Below are 16,485 nucleotides of genomic sequence, written 5' to 3'. Positions count from 1 at the left end.
GAGAGAGCATCGTTCTTCAAGAACAGCTGGTTGGGCGACACAGCGCTACTAAACCGCTGATTAAATGAATTTCTGCAGTTATTTCCATCTGCTCAGAATTTCATCTTGATGAAACAATCTTGTTTTCTCAACATGATTTATGACATATCTATCTTTTTTTATCATTTTATTTTTTCCCTGAGACCCAATAATGTCTTTATAGCAAAACACATACTTTAGTTTTTCATTACCATTTGTCTTTGAAACACCTGTGATTGTTTGTCTAACGCATTGTAAGTACATTGTCCTGTTGTATATCAGTGTTATTGTAGTGTCATACTATTATAGTTTTTGTTAAAGTGCCCCTATAATTCTATTTTAAAGGTTCATCATTTTGATTTGGTATCTCCTATAATAGGTTTACATGCATCCAAGGTCAAAATTTACTTTAATTTTCTCATAATGTATATTGCACATCACCTAATTTTTCAAAGAGTCTCTCTAAACCTCTCCTTTCTGAGAGCTACTCTGCTCTGATTGGTCAGATGACTCAGTCTGTTGTGATTGGTCTACTCTGCTCTGATTGGTCAGATGGCCCAGTCTGTTGTGATTGGTCTACTCTGCTCTGATTGGTCAGATGGCCCAGTCTGTTGTGATTGGTCTACTCTGCTCTGATTGGTCAGATGATCCAGTCTGCTGTGATTGGTCTACTCTGCTCTGATTGGTCAGATGGCCCAGTCTGTTGTGATTGCTCTACTCTGTTCTGATTGGTCAGATGGCCCTGGCTGTTGTGATTGGTCTCCTCTGCTCTGATTGGTCAGACGGCTCAGTCTGTTGTGATTGCTCTACTCTGCTCTGATTGGTCAGATGGCCCTGGCTGTTGTGATTGTAGTTTTAGCTGAGACTGGAAGAGTTTGTAGACCAGTGTTTTAGGGCGGGGTAAAGTAGAGGATGGCATTTTGCAAATTTCTTATTGCTACATTGGAATGTACCAGGAAGTTAGACTGGAATTACGGACAAATAATTTTGTCAGTTCGGAATCGATTCATTTGTTTTGCTTTTTTTGTAGTTTTGTAGACCTTTTAAATTCACAAAGAGTTATACGCTCATTTTGTGTATTTTTGTATTTTTTTAAGTTTTAGTCGTTTTAGCACTTCAACTAAACAAAAATGAATAATATTGCCTTGGCAACTAGAAGAAATAAAATAAGTTTTTATATTTTAGAGTAAAAATTTTTTTTAATGGTTTCATTTTTAGTTGTTTTAATGATTGCTCATACTTAGTGTGTGCTTGTGTGTCAAACTTCTGTTCTCCAGGGGGCGCCAAAAGTATTGTTTCGGTCCGTGTTCACATATTAATAGACTGTTTTATTTCCATGCTCTATAATTTGTGCCATTCATTTATTTATTTATTCATGTCTTTATGGAAAGTTTTCAAACCATTACACATTTTCAGACAGTAGAGTTTGAAAGACTCGTTGTAAACCCTGTTATCAGTGTTTTCTGCCTGTGTGCAGCTGATAATCTGATGCTTTGCTGAACCTGTTATCATTCTGACAAAGCAATGAAAGAAATGTTGCCTACAGCTCGTCCCTGAGCGGCTTCAAATTACTCAATCTGTCTGTTGAATCCCCTGAAGTGTGATTTGTTGAAGTGTCATGCTGTTGCTCCTGGAATCCTTCTGGCCGCAGTGGAATAATGTTTTTACTAACAAAAGTATGCCGTTTCTGCTATTTGTACAATGGCACTACCATGTTTTTTTGTACATGTACATTATTTTTAAGCATCACGCATCTACTGGATGGAGCAACAATTTGAAGTTGAATTTGAATATGAAGAAAATTCTACATTTACACTGAAAAAAAATGGTGTAGGATTTACTTTTGAATCAATTTTCACTCAAAAGTCGCTAGTATATTTCACAAATAATTAAAAAGAAAGGCCAAGTAACACGTTGAAATAAACGTGAAATTTTGAAGTAGAATATCTCTTGTAAAATAATATATATTTTTATTTTATATAGCACCTTTCTGCAAACTCAAGGTCGCGTTAACAATATTATGACAAATAAACAAAGATAACATAATAAACTGAGGTAGATAATACATTTTTGAGGCAATATAATCGGATTACTTTTAGATTACTTCTGAACTCCTTTCTCACATTTATTTAAATAGGATAATCTTTACTGTGTGTAAAATCTACTCCAACAATCAATAAGCTTAAAAAAAAAAGAGTATGTTTCTGGCATTAGAGTCACTTACATTAAGTGCTGATTATAACCATAATTAGATTCCAAAAATTACCTACTTGCAATTAGATTTTATTACATTTTAAAATACTCATAATCAGATTAGAGTTGATTACATGATTGGAGAATGAGTAGATGTTATTCACACAATGACACAATACTGATTTGTGTGCGTTTTATAGTGTTTTCGTTTCATAATTATTTATTTTAATTTTACATGTTTATTAACAAATTATAAACCCAAGTTTGGGAAATCCTGACATAATATGCAATGTTTAATGTACTTTTGTACATAACGATAAATTGTATATATTTTCTTTCTCTTTGTACTTATATTAATCAGGGACAAAGATTATCCTATTCAAATCAATGTGAGACATGAGTTAGGTTAAAAGTAATCAAAAAGCAACCTGATTATATTGCCTTAAATGTGTGTGTGTGTGTGTGGGGGGGGGGTCACATGTGAACGAGCTCATATAAAAAAGCAGTACCTGTGTTTGTCCAGACAGAGGCGCTGATGCTACACATGAGATGCGGGTGGCATGTGGCAGCGGTTCGTCTGGGCCAGATGACCTTGATAAAGCCAAGTGTGAACGAGGAGGAGGCTGAAGGGAGGGGCGAGAGACATAATCCAGCTCAGAGTTCAACATATCGATTCAGAGAGGGAGAGAGAGAGAGAGAGAGAGAGAGAGAGAGAGAGAGAGAGAGAGAGAGAGAGAGAGAGAGAGAGGGATAGTAGAGCTTGTGTTTTAGTCAATGGAAACATGATTCTCTTCCGTATAACACCACGCCCAAGTCAGGATGCTCATTCAGCCTCCTGCATCATCATTCTCTAGATCTGACAAAAAACATCAGCACATCGAAATAAAGCCAACAGCAACAATGCAACTTCATGGCCTTCAGCGACTCAAACAGTCCGTTTAAAGATGATATAAGATATGCAGTAGAAGTTAAATTTTATTTTGGATAATTAATATGAATATTTAATAATTCCAAATTCACTTAATACTTAAATTAAATATAATTAATATATTTACTTAATAATACTTAAAGAGGCTATATGTAATGATTTTCATGTATTAATTGTTTTTTATTGCAAATGGGTGAAAAGCTTGTAAAAAAAAAATAAAAAAAATAAAAAAAAACAACATGCAGGGTTGTTTTAACACAAATTTGGGTCAAATATGAACAAACGCAACTGTTGGGTTAAAAATGTAATTTAAAAATTTAACCCAACGACTGGGTTTATCCATATTTGACCCAAATTTGGGTTAAAACAACCTTGCACTTTTTAGAGTGCATATGAAAGACTGAATTTATGTGAAGGAATCAGGCCGGTTTACACACACACACACACACACACACACACGCACACACACGCACACACACACACACACCTGAGAACCGCTCTTCAGTTCAATGAGACGACATGAAAATAATGCTTATACAATGTTCAGGAGGATAATGCCATTCTGTACTACAATATCAATGTGTCATGCAAATAAAACGGGATTGATTTATATATTCTATATAGTCTCAAATATAAACCCTTGTTGTTAGCGACACCGGTGGCCGTTAAGTGAACTGCAGCCAGTGTTTAACTGCTCATGCTCGTTGATGAACATCCCGACGCCGTCCACGCAGATGAGAGCGATGCTTAGATGAATGTGTTAATATGTGCTTCACGCTTTCCACTCAATTACAAAATAAACAAGAAAAATAACAGCAGTTCAGAAAACATCTGATCACAGTGATGTGGATGTTTACAGCAGCTCTGAGATTCACCGACAAATCACACTGTTATGATAGTTTGATTATAAAGTATATTTGAGACTACAGACTATATAAATCTGGCTATGTGAGACTACAGTTTGAATGAATCCCTTTTCTTTGCATGACACAGTGACATTACAGTACAGAATGGCTCTCTCAGTATTATCCTCCTGAACATTGTATAAGCATTCATTCATGTGTCATAGAACGGAAGAGAGGCTCTCAGGAGCGTAAACGTCACATCCTTTAGATTTTCCCAGCAAAAGTCACACAAAAATCAGTCTAGGCTTTCATAGATAAACATAGGAAGCCGGGTAATGTCTCGTTTTTTTAAATTTCGTTACAAGCCGTTCACACGTTGTCAATACAAAGGTGATTAATAAATGAACACTCTTACATATAGCCACTTTAAATTGAGACAGTACATGTCTGACAAAGGTTGCATGACATCTCAGTGAATATTAGGTATTTTCCTGTATTATATATATATGAATAAGCTGCATTTTTAATTGAAGATTCCTCTTGCAAATGTAACTGCAGTGCACCAAAAAGACACGGCATCACCCGTTACAGCACCTTTGCTGGAGGATCATTGGGGTGTCGAGGGTAATTAGGTAAGTCGGACACAGTCCATTGATTAGACTTAATGACTGACACCGAATGACATCCCAGTAATCATCCCGGGAACCTTCCGGTAACCTCGGAGGTCGGCCTCTAAGTGCTGAGTCTGTGTTCTCTCTCCTCGGGCCTCTATTCTCCGGATCTCCGTTTGATTCGCTCCCGCTGAACTTTGCTTTCTAGTGAGCCGAACTCTCAGGAATTATGTGTTTGAAGACATTGATTTTTCTAACCCTCATTCCAGTGAGAAACCAAAGAATTTATCAGTTCTTCTATTCACATGTGCGAATGTAACAGGCTATTAGAGTCAGAACAAAGGAGGACAGTCTCAGACTTAAGACATTAGCATAAAGTAGTTATCAGGAAAAGACATTAGCCGTGTCTCGAAATGCACAGAGCTGATGTCATTAATAAAGAGAGTCTTAAGTATCTGGAGTCCACTGACACCAATCCAGATTGCATTATAATCAATCAAGCTGTCTACACAATGCATGTCACTGTGCAATATTTATAATACAGAAAAATAAATAAATCTATTGAGAAGGCATGCATATTAAAATGTAATCATCTGACGAAGGTTGCACGACTAAAAACATTTAAATTAATATTGGATTTCTTGCAGGCTACGGCAGTGTGTTCTTCCATCATTCCTTAAAGTGGAATATTTATGAAATTATGCAATAATACCTAAACAATCTTGCGAATTTTTTTTTATTATTAAACATTAACATTTCAATCGTATTAATATTAATTACAATTTTTATTAACAAGTATAATAATCTTGATTAAATGCCATGTTTATAATAAGGAGGATGTTTTAAGCTCTGAAATTTGCAGGATGTTTTAATGGAAAAAAAGACCTTTTATATGTCAAAAATGAAGGCAAATCTGATTTCTCATGTTTAATTATATTAAGTACATTTACATTTATTCATTAAGCTGACACTTTTATCCAAATCAACTTACAAATGAGGAATCGTACAAGCTATTTGTTTTTAAGATCTTTAAAACTATTTGCAAATAACACTTTTAGTATTATATTATATTTTCATTTATCTTACGTGATCATTAATAAAGGTGTGTTCACACTGATTAAATCGTGAGAGTTTTTATTAGTTGTTTTTTCACCGTTACCTGATTTGCACAATTCATTTCTATCAAGCAGCGGTGAAAACAATTCTGGCTAAAATCTTTAGGAAGCTCACCAGGCTTTGAGACATTGTTTGTGATCATCGCGGTGCCTCAAAACCACTGTCAGAGGGAAAAAAGAATGAAAGAAACAGAGGCAAGAAGAGAGAACAGTACATACTAACTGCCAAGAAGCGCTTGTTTACCTGCCGCCAGGCTGCTCTGATCCGTCCGCTGTGGTTCTTCTGTGCCAGACCGAGACATCGGCGGGCAAACACACACCGAACTGCTTCTACAACAAACAGATCAAACACACATGAGCACGGGGCTTTCACTGCTGAAGCATTCACTGTAGTCAGACCGATCAGGATAAACATCAGCGAGAGTGTTTAAATCTATTCACACCAAAGCCATAACCATGTCTAGAACTTTGTATTTTGAATACAATGAAACGTCATTTATACTTAAGAGGATTTAAAGGTGCAGTAAGCGAATTCTGAGAAACGCTGTTGAAAGTAGATCGAGCACTAAAACACCTGTAGCCAATCAGCAGTAAGGGGCGTGTCCACTCATGATGGGGGAGGTGCCTGTGTTGCATAGCATGTTACTGGCTGTGTCCGAAATCTCCCACTACTCACTATATAGTGGACTATTTTGTAGTGCTGTCCGAATGTATAGTGATGATTATTATACCCTATATAGTCCACTCATTGTATCCCAGAATGCATTTTGAAAAGTAGTGTACAACCGATGGTCACTAACCCAAGCCCTACATACCATCATGCATTGCGCTGATCGTAAAAGACCTATCAGCATCATCTTCATCTTTAACTTACAATTTGACAACGTCTCGCTAGCGTAGCAAGAACAGCACGTCGTTTTCTGTGTCTAGAAATCCTGTTTCTTTTGCTAATCCGCAAAATCTTCTGAATCACGAGAACAAACAAACAAACAAAAAAGATAAATATTGAGTGGCATCTCCACAGAGTCTAAAAGCTGTTTTATTAAGAGTATTATGAGCAAGATATTTGATAACGCAAATCTGTTTTTTTATTTCCTAATGTCGACAGGCAAGAGAAAACGGTGTGGCGCGAAAATGAAAATATATGAAATATGTGTATTCATTTTATTCATGTTTATAAGTTATAATCATGTGTGGAGTAACGCATTATAACAGAAATGGCCAGAAATGACTTTTAATTTTACAATTTTGGAGAAATAAGCTCAATATAATGTAATGTATTTATATAAAAAAAATCTATTTAGCCCAGAGCTGGCTCGCCACCAGCTGACAGATGATGGCGCGTTTAATCAACGGCGCCGAGACACGATCGAGTAGTGTCCGAAAGTGGTGTTTCTATTATGCTGGTGAGCTCACTATATAGTGCTCTACTCCCTACTCCCTACATAGGGGTTAGGGAGTAGTGGTTTGAGTGGAGATTTCGGACACAGCCAGTGAATAAGGGGGCGGAGTTATTAAGATAGAGGTGTGATCCTTTTGAGTATGGTGTGTTTGTTTTGCCGATTTCAAATATCAACAGCGTTTTGTTCAATAAAGAAAAAGTGAAATATAAGAATATATTGAAATGCATTTTAACTATTAGTGTAATGATCAGCCGGCAAACATGAGGGCAGACTCCCCTCCTCACAACAGGAGTCCCATTTCATCTGCCATGATCAAAAGGAAAGGACTCTAAAACTCACACCTCCAAAAGAAGTTGCACAAACAAGGAACTAGGAGGAGATAATCCTGCAAAGACAATTGCCAAGTACCATTTGTGGAAGGTAAGGATGATGACATCAGAACGTCATTGATCACTGACGGATCCCATCCCCATTTCCCCATTGTTTGTCTACATGCAAAATATACAAATTTACCTATTAGGATCAGTGATGGGAATAACGGCGTTATAAATAATGGCGTTATAAATAACGCTGTTACTAACAGCATTACTTTTTCCAGTAACGAGTAATCTAATTGATTACTCTTCTCATCTTAATAACGCCGTTACCGTTACTGCCAAAAAATGCGGCGCGTTACTATAACTGATGAAGATGTTTTTTTTTCATCAGACTCTCTGAGCGAGAGGCAAATACTTTTTTTTACTGTTCTTCCTTGGTTAGTGGGCAGAGCACGAGACAAACGCATAAATGCTGACGATTGGCTGAGGTAGAGTAAAATGTCATTGTAAGCCAATCAGAGGTAGAGTTGGGCGGGTGTTCGAAAGCACGAATAGTAGTGATGGGCGTTCGGCTCTTTTGACTCAGCTCACTGAAAAGAGCCGGCTCTTTTGGCTCACAAACGGCTGTTTAAATGACTTTGACTATAATATTTAAAATTTTATTACATAATAATTTAATTTCTATAGGCTAAATTTGTAAAAATAGAGTCGGCTCTTCAGATATGCGAGCCAGCTCCCGACGTTCACCTAAAAGAGCCGGCTCTTAGAGTCGACCCGTCAAAAGCTCATTCGCGAACGAGTCGATCCATCATCACAAACGCCCATTCGCGAACGACCCATCATCACTAACGGCTAACGTTCATGAATTGCGAACGACCCATTATAACGTATAGTCGGACAAGGTAGAGGTGGGGTCACATTTGAACATTTAAAATGTAATTTTACTTGAAAGTAACGCAATAGTTACTTTCTTAAGTAACTAGTTAGCCTACTTATAAAATTTGTAACTGAGTAACTAATTTAGTTACTTTTTGGAAGAAGTAACTAGTAACTGTAACTAATCACTTTTTAAAAGTAACTTGCCCAACACTGATTAGGATATACATGAATGCATGAGTGAAAGTTCAATATTACCCAATGATGTTTGGTCTTTATGTTTTCAGCACAATGTTATTCTGGAAATGGTTTGGAAAGTGAATTATGCATAGGAAAAACCTTAAATTCATTGTTCTAAACATGAACTTTAACCTATGCAAATGATCCCCATCCCAGAGAGTGGCTATAGGGTGGCCACCTCTGACAGCGTCAGCCAATCAAACGCTGAATCTGAAAGCTGCCAATCTGCAAATCCCTCCTATAGAATTATAAAAGGTTGTGCTAAAGCTCTAAGTGCGACTCTATGGAGTTGTGAAGTTGCTGCGGCCAGACTTTTGACTCGTTCAAAGAAGAGAGAGAGAGAGAGAGAGAGAGAGAGAGAGAGAGAGAGAGAGAGAGAGAGAGAGAGAGAGAGAGAGAGAGAGAGAGAGAGAGAGAGAGAGAGAGAGAGAGAGAGAGAGAGAGAGAGAGAGAGAGAGAGAGAGAGAGAGAGAGAGGCTCCAAATCATGTTCCTAGTTTCGGCAAATTGAACTAGGATTTACATGAAAAACAGTCACTGGATATTACTGTTGGTCATTTCTATCACGAAACTAGTTCTGAAATATTAAAGCTACTTTAATTAGATCTTACCTCGCACTCTTAACTGAGGCGTCGCACTGGAACCCACGTTCGGCGTCTGTGAACTGTAAAGCCCCGCCTACTTTGATTTGATTGGCCATCGCAATCATTTTGATGCCGTTTTTTGTCATAATAATAACATTAAAAAGTGTTAGGAGCTGTGTGACCTCATTTTTATGCTACAATTGGCTATCAGCCTAATTTTTACACAATGTCCTGCATTAAACTGGGATGCTGTTTTTAGTCTTGTCTTGCGGTATTATGTACAACACTACAAGCTGTCAACACTGACATCAGGTCAGCAAAACACTAGATTTGACCTGATTTTAAACTGGTCTAGTTTCTGTTTTTCTCATTCACACTAGGAAAATCAGACTAAAGAGTGACACAAAAGGCCAAATGTTAGCATAACCTTGCACCAAAGTTTTTTTGGATGAAACTTGTGTTGCTGAATGTTTGTTGTAGCTATAACACGATAAAGCAACCTGACAATATTTTCTCGTGTGCCCTGAATTTTTGATCATGGTCATTGGTCACCCTAGACAGAAAACCTAATGGCTGTGTCTCGAAGCGTAGTGATCCGACTCTCTGTCTAATGCCTACATTGGCAGCGGTCCACAAACAGCATCCTAATGGAAATGGAGACTGATTGTGTCTGATTTGAGACGCTCTTTATAGACAGCAGCTTCAGTAACGCTCACTCATGCGAGGGTCTCTTAGAATAAAAGGTTCTATATAGAACCATAGGGTTCTTCACTCAATGTTAAAGAGTCTTTTATGCCAAAAAGGTTCTATATAAGAAGAAATGTCTAACTGCCATGTTTAAAGGGATAGTTCACCGCAAAATGAAAATTCTGTCAGTAATTACTCTCCCTCATGTTGTTCAACCCCGTAAGACTTTAGTTCACCTTCGGGTGAAAGAGATTTTTGATTAAATCTGAGAGCTGGATCACTCCTCCATAGGCTTCTAAGGGGATCGAAACTGGCCGGACCAGTTTATCAAGCGACGAGAATACTTTTTGTGCGCAAAAAAAACAAACAAAAATAACGACTTTATTAAACTCTTCATTTCCTTCTCTGTTGGCCTTCGAGATTTCACGTAGTGTAACTGCGCAGCGCTTCTGGGTTGTACGTCACACACACACACATGACCAGCGTCAGCCAATAGTGAGCCTGCGTCTGACGTACAACCCAGAAGTTTTGCGCAGTTACACTACGTGAAATCTCGAAGGCCAACAGAGAAGGAAATGAAGAGTTTAATAAAGTCGTTATTTTTGTTTGTTTTTTTGCGCACAAAAAGTATTCTCGTCGCTTGTTAATCTTAAGGTTGAGCCACTGTAGTCACTCGGGCTATTTTAACGATGTCTTTAATAACTTTTCTGTGGCGGCAAGTTTCGATCCCTGAAGAAGCCTATGGAGGAGTGATCCAGCTCTCAGATTTAATCAAATATATCTTAATTTGTGTTGCGAAGATGAACGAAAGCCTTACGGGGTTGAACAACATGAGGGCGAGTAATTACTGACAGAGTTTACATTTTGGGGTGAACTAACCCTTTAATGGGTTACTTAAATTTTTTTCTCGTGATAAAGTATGTTCCAGAATATTCCAGCACATTGTGTCATGCGCCGTGTTATCCGTGCTCTTCTTCCAGTCGAGTCATTCCTGCAGTGACGAACCTCTTCAACTCTTTTTAAAATTGAAATTGAAAAGTATTTCAGGTGCAAGACTGTCATCTGCTTACAGTCACAGCAAAGAGAAATAAGTTCAAATGTGATATTGTGATACATGAAACCTAAATTATATTTAAAGTAGAGAGGTATCGATACTAAATTTTTCCGCCAATACCGATAGCCGATTATTTAGCATGATATAGATAACAAATCTCCCAACTAATGCTGTAAACTATACAGGGAATCTCTCATTTTGCAGTATGTATGTATGCATCTGAAATGTAAGTAATACATACTGTATTTTGTGTGTGTGTGTGTGTGTGTGTGTGTGTGTGTATGGGAAGCCGTTCAGGAAATAATACATGTGTATTGTGCAAATTTAAGTAAATTACTTTCTACATCAGCTATAGTAAAAAAAAAGAAAGAAATGTTTTAATGCAAAATAATTTTCCAAGATGATAACTGGACGGCACTCGCATGAAATGAGGTCATGTGAAAACATCATTGCATAATGCCTAATATTTCACTTTCTCTGTTTTTCTTATTTAAATGAACACATCAGTTCATTCAACTTGAATTGTCCATTTGCTTGCTCCCAGAGCGCTGATGCTGAAGGCCGAACTGAATGAGGAATGACACACAGTTCTGTGGTGTTGAGTTCAGAAGAGCAGAGCTAAATTGGGTCTGTGTTTGGGGAAGGAGGTGGGTTGGTTCAGCGCTGACATTTTCTCAAAGTGAATCACTTGAGGAGACAGAAGTGAATGACCCAGAACTGGAGGACAGGAGTTTGTCCTGAGATAAAAGGTCCAGAGCAAAGATAGACCTGTATTCTGCTAACATAATCTCAGCTGACTGCAGAATAACAACATCAGACGTGTCAGCTCGTGTCATGACCCCTTTAACAAAAACTATAATAGTAGACTATGTCAATGATACTAAAATAACGCTGCTTGTCAGCTGGTCAGAGACCATATTCATGTAAATTAGATGTTGTTTGTAATATGATTTAGGCCATTATTAAAAGAAATGCTCATGCAGGAACTCATAAATCACTATATTTCCTGTTACACAGCAGGAAAGCTGTCAGTGTGAAAGCTCAATGCATGACTCTCTCTCTCTGTGTGTGTGTGTGAGAGATTGGTTTAGAGACTCGTCCATGCTGTGTGAGTTTATGAGTGTGTGTATTTGTGTGAAGAGTTTTGCAAGTGTGAGTGTGTGTCACTGATAAAAAGGCGCATGCACAAACCTCCAGGGTTTGAGGACCCATCGCCAACAGTACCACACGGAGCCCGTTGCCATGGAGACCCTTCCACCTGTGTGTGTGTGTGTGTGTGTGTGTGTGAGCATAATCTCAGTAGCGCCCACACAGCTAAGAGTTCGAGCGCACATGTGCATACTCAAAAAGTTGAAATCTGTATCTCTACCTTGTCTTGCAACACACAAAGCTTCACCGTTGCTCTACGAAACCCAGTCATTGCGAGAACATTTCGCTCATGTTCAAGTTGGTTACGATTGACGTCATTCACAGCGGCGCCATCTTTGATATTTAGCGGGAGTTAAAGCGAGGCTGTGAGGGATAGACGTACATCTCTTCAGTGGGCTGTACTGTTATTTCATGTGTTTTTTGGTTGTTCTGCTGACGAAACACTGCAAAATATCTTTCCAAGAAATTTCAGTAGACAAAAAACTCCCGGGAAAATGAGCTGTGGAAAATTGTAAGTGATCTAGGTGAGTTTGGATTCTACACGGTCCAAATGTGGGCCGGATCTGGGCCGACACTATGTTGCAGTCTGGGAAAGGTTCTTATTGTACTTGTGACGTCACACCCGTATATGAACGCCTGCACGGACAACAGAATGTGCCCCAAACGTTCCCATATGATTCCCATTTGGTTATTTTTAGGTTTTATTTTAATAACCATGAAAACTAATTAAAACCTTGCATATGTTTTTGTGTGAGGACCAATACAGATTATTGGAATGCTGAAATGTTTCATTAACATTAAACTATATTTTGCAGAATTACGTCTGGATTTAGTTTAATACAGCTTTTAAATCATGTAGAAATTAGATCAGTCAAAACGCATTATAATGATCAGATAAATCCAATTTCATTGACAAACGCTCGCAATGCTCACAATCAGCTCCCTCGAGAGCTGACTGAGCATGCTGTACTCCCAAACAAACAACACACAGATCGTGAGTGTCCCCACCCGTGATGTAACGTGGGCAGGGATGCACACACTTTCTGAACTGCTGTTCACTCGCCATAATATATATCGTCTCTTTTTATAGTTTTTTTATATGTGAAAAACTCCTGCCTAGCAATTTCTAAGGACAGACAAAAACACTTGAGACACAGACTGATATATTTGACACAGAGCGCTTGCTGAAGACTTCAGAAGCTAACGCGCTTGTGTTATGGGGTGCTTATATAGTTTCCTGGTCGATGACGTCACCCGCCTATGACGTTCCGTCTCGCCATTGGACTGATTTCATTCATGCTTCAGACGCGTCACGCTGGAGGCGTTCCCAATGCGTTGTCACGCACCTCGAAGTTCCCTGATAGGGAACCAATTTTTATTGCTAAAAATATTAAGCCAAGGCTGCTTGCTTTTGTGAGCTTCTCTTTATTGAATAAGTACTTATAATTAATATACATACATATATATACATATATGAGTAATTTAACACATATAATAGAAGAGAAGATGATATTAACCGAGAAGTTTTTGTCCGTTTTTTTTTTTTTTCAAAAACGAGAAGTTTTTGTCCCAAAAGATTAAGAAATGAATGTAATGTAATCCTAGTTAAAATCATTTAATTGTTATTAATTTTTTAATGTCTGTGAATAAATTTATATTATATTATGTTGAAGTATTTCGTGCTTAGGAAATGTAAAATCTAGTATATTGAGGTACAATAATGCTATGCAAGTTCTACGCAAGAAATTTGACATATTAATGGACAAATTCAATCCATATGATGGTTTATGTGTTCGGATTATTCCTATTAAACAATAGATCAAAACAAGACAGGGTTTATAGTATTGCTTATTGACGTCTTCCATGTTGTAAATAGCCTACTATTTGATTTGAGAGCTGGATGACTGCTGAAGTACAGCAGTGATATTGGGGTCAAGAGGTTATACGGGAACGTTTGGGAACCAGAATCTAACGTTCCCATTACGTTAGATTATTTCAGCTGGGAGGTACTGTATGAACCACAAGTAACTTGCATTTTGTTCACGTATTTTTGTTTTTATTCTTTTGAGAAGTGATCTAATAATTTTTGTGACTTGAAACAGATGGAAAATGGACCGGCCTGTGCTGCAGTTCTGTGGATGTTTTCCGGCACCAGTCACACCACACAGAATATGATAACACACACCAGTTTGCAATATAAAGCAGCATAACTTGTAAAGCTAATATAACTGGAAGCCTCGCACATTTAAAGGGTTAGTTCACCCACAACAGAACCGGAAGACAATACAATGCTGAATAAAGTCCTAGTTTTTGTTATTTTTGGAGCAAAATGTATTTTCGATGCTTCAACACACTCTAACTAACCCACTGATGTCACATGGACTACTTTGATGATGTCTTTATTTTCTTTCTGGACAAGGACAGTATACCGTACACACATTTACAATGGAGGGACAGAAAGCTCTCGGACTAAATCTAAAATATCTTAAACTGTGTCCCCGAAGATGAACGGAGGTCTGACGGGCTTGGGACGACATGAGGGAGAGTCATTAATGACATCATTTTCATTTTTGGATGAACTAACCCTTTAAGGTGGATAAATAAGTTCTGATTATTAAGGAACGACACAAACCTACATCATTCATGTGCAGCTCACACAGGGCCAGACGTCTCGTCGCTCATGTGAAATTAACTGAGTCGTTCCTCCAAAACATCTGTGACGAGCGGTTAACCAATCACTCGCTTTGACAGAGCAATTTGATCAGGCAAATTTTGTGTGCGCTAAATGATGAAGTAAATAAGATGTTAGAAACGGAGAGCCAAACTTCCACTGGAAGAAACAAACAACTCTGACAGATCGGGATCTTTTTGCAATTTGTGCCAAACTGTCTCTTATTTACCGCCGTATGCTCCGATAATAAGCAGGATTTGAGTCTGAAAGAAACTAAAGATGTCATATAATGAGAAATCAATACTCGTTTGATCATTTCAAACAAGAGAGATCTTAAAACTCCTTTACTCTTGGACTACAAACTAAACTTTCGCAAGGCTCTGATGCCGGATCAATGCATTAGCATTAGCATTAGCACATATAATGTTGTGTGTGTAAACGCTGCAGATCTAGTTTGTTCAGGAAGAGAGCTCATGTATTCCTGTCTCTGCTGCTGCACGAACTTCACTCCTCCAACAACACATGAATAATAGAGGCATGTGATTCTGTGTTTGTGCTGATATTTGTCACCATCCAGCATGACACATTAATCACCACATGAAATATGAACCCCAAACTCTTAATAAACTCTTGTAAATAACTTTCGCACACTGTGTCTGCAGTCTGTAAGATCTAAAAATATCATGTTCTTCTAAAACACGGACGCTCGTAATGAGAAGGATTTGAGTTGATGTATTTGTGAGTGATTAACAGTTCCGGTGATGGTTATTAACTCGCTGGCAGCAGGTCATTGTTAGACAGATGTAGTTTTCCTTGACTGGGGATAATGTCATTAGACCTGGAGAACGTGGACGGACAGGAGACGAGTGAACTCTGGACGGATCATTCACACAGGAACTAATCAGATTAGAAGGAAGAAGAACACAGAGCATGATATATGAGTCGCGAGAGAGAAAGTGATGTTCTGTCTATGGCACCAAAATGTATTCGAACACTTAGGTCAAGTCAAGTCATCCTCATTTATACAGCGCTTTTAACAATGTAGATCGCCTCAAAGCAGCTTAGAGATAAACATATGGTTTGGTTTTATAGCGGTTCTTGAATAATATTATTTCCAGCTAAAGTTAGTTTTGATTGATTCACTTCCGGCGAAATGATCATTTGTTATTAAATTAGGGGCCGCTAAGATTACGCCGTTTCTCTAAACAGACTTTAAACTGAACCTGTGATAGACGCTGATGGCGTTCACATGCGCATTAAGAGCTGATTCTATAGTTATGTGCGTTTGAGTATATGTGCGCAGGTTTGTAATTCCCTACAAACCATGCCTAAACAAACTACTTGTCTTGCCTATAAATTTTGATTTAGAATTTTATTTTATTTGATCACTTTTGGTACGCGAACCGAATTTCCACAACGCTTAGGCCTATATATAAGTGTTATACTATAACAGTACAGTAGTGTCCAAAAGTGACATCCGGAGGGGATTTTGTTTTTAATAAAGTTCAAAACTTAGGTTTAGGAGGAGCCTAAACATTCAGTCCTGTCAATCATCATTACGAGGAGGGAGAGAGTTCCTCAGGGGCAGGGGCTCAAATATAGTAGTAGTATATAAGTATATTAAGTATAATAGCCAACAGGCCAAAAGTTTGGACACTACTATTTTTAATGTTTTTGAAAGAAGCCTTTTATGCTCATCAAGGCTGCATTTATTTGATCTAAAATACAGAAAAAACTGTAATATTGTGAAATATTGCTAAAATTTGAAATAATTGTTTTCTATTATAATATACTT

This window comes from Rhinichthys klamathensis, unplaced genomic scaffold (assembly GCF_029890125.1).
Source record: "Rhinichthys klamathensis goyatoka isolate OS25496 unplaced genomic scaffold, OSU_Roscu_1.1 h1tg000084l_1, whole genome shotgun sequence".
Lineage (NCBI taxonomy): Eukaryota > Metazoa > Chordata > Actinopteri > Cypriniformes > Leuciscidae > Rhinichthys > Rhinichthys klamathensis.
Note: the sequence above shows the minus strand (reverse complement) of the source record.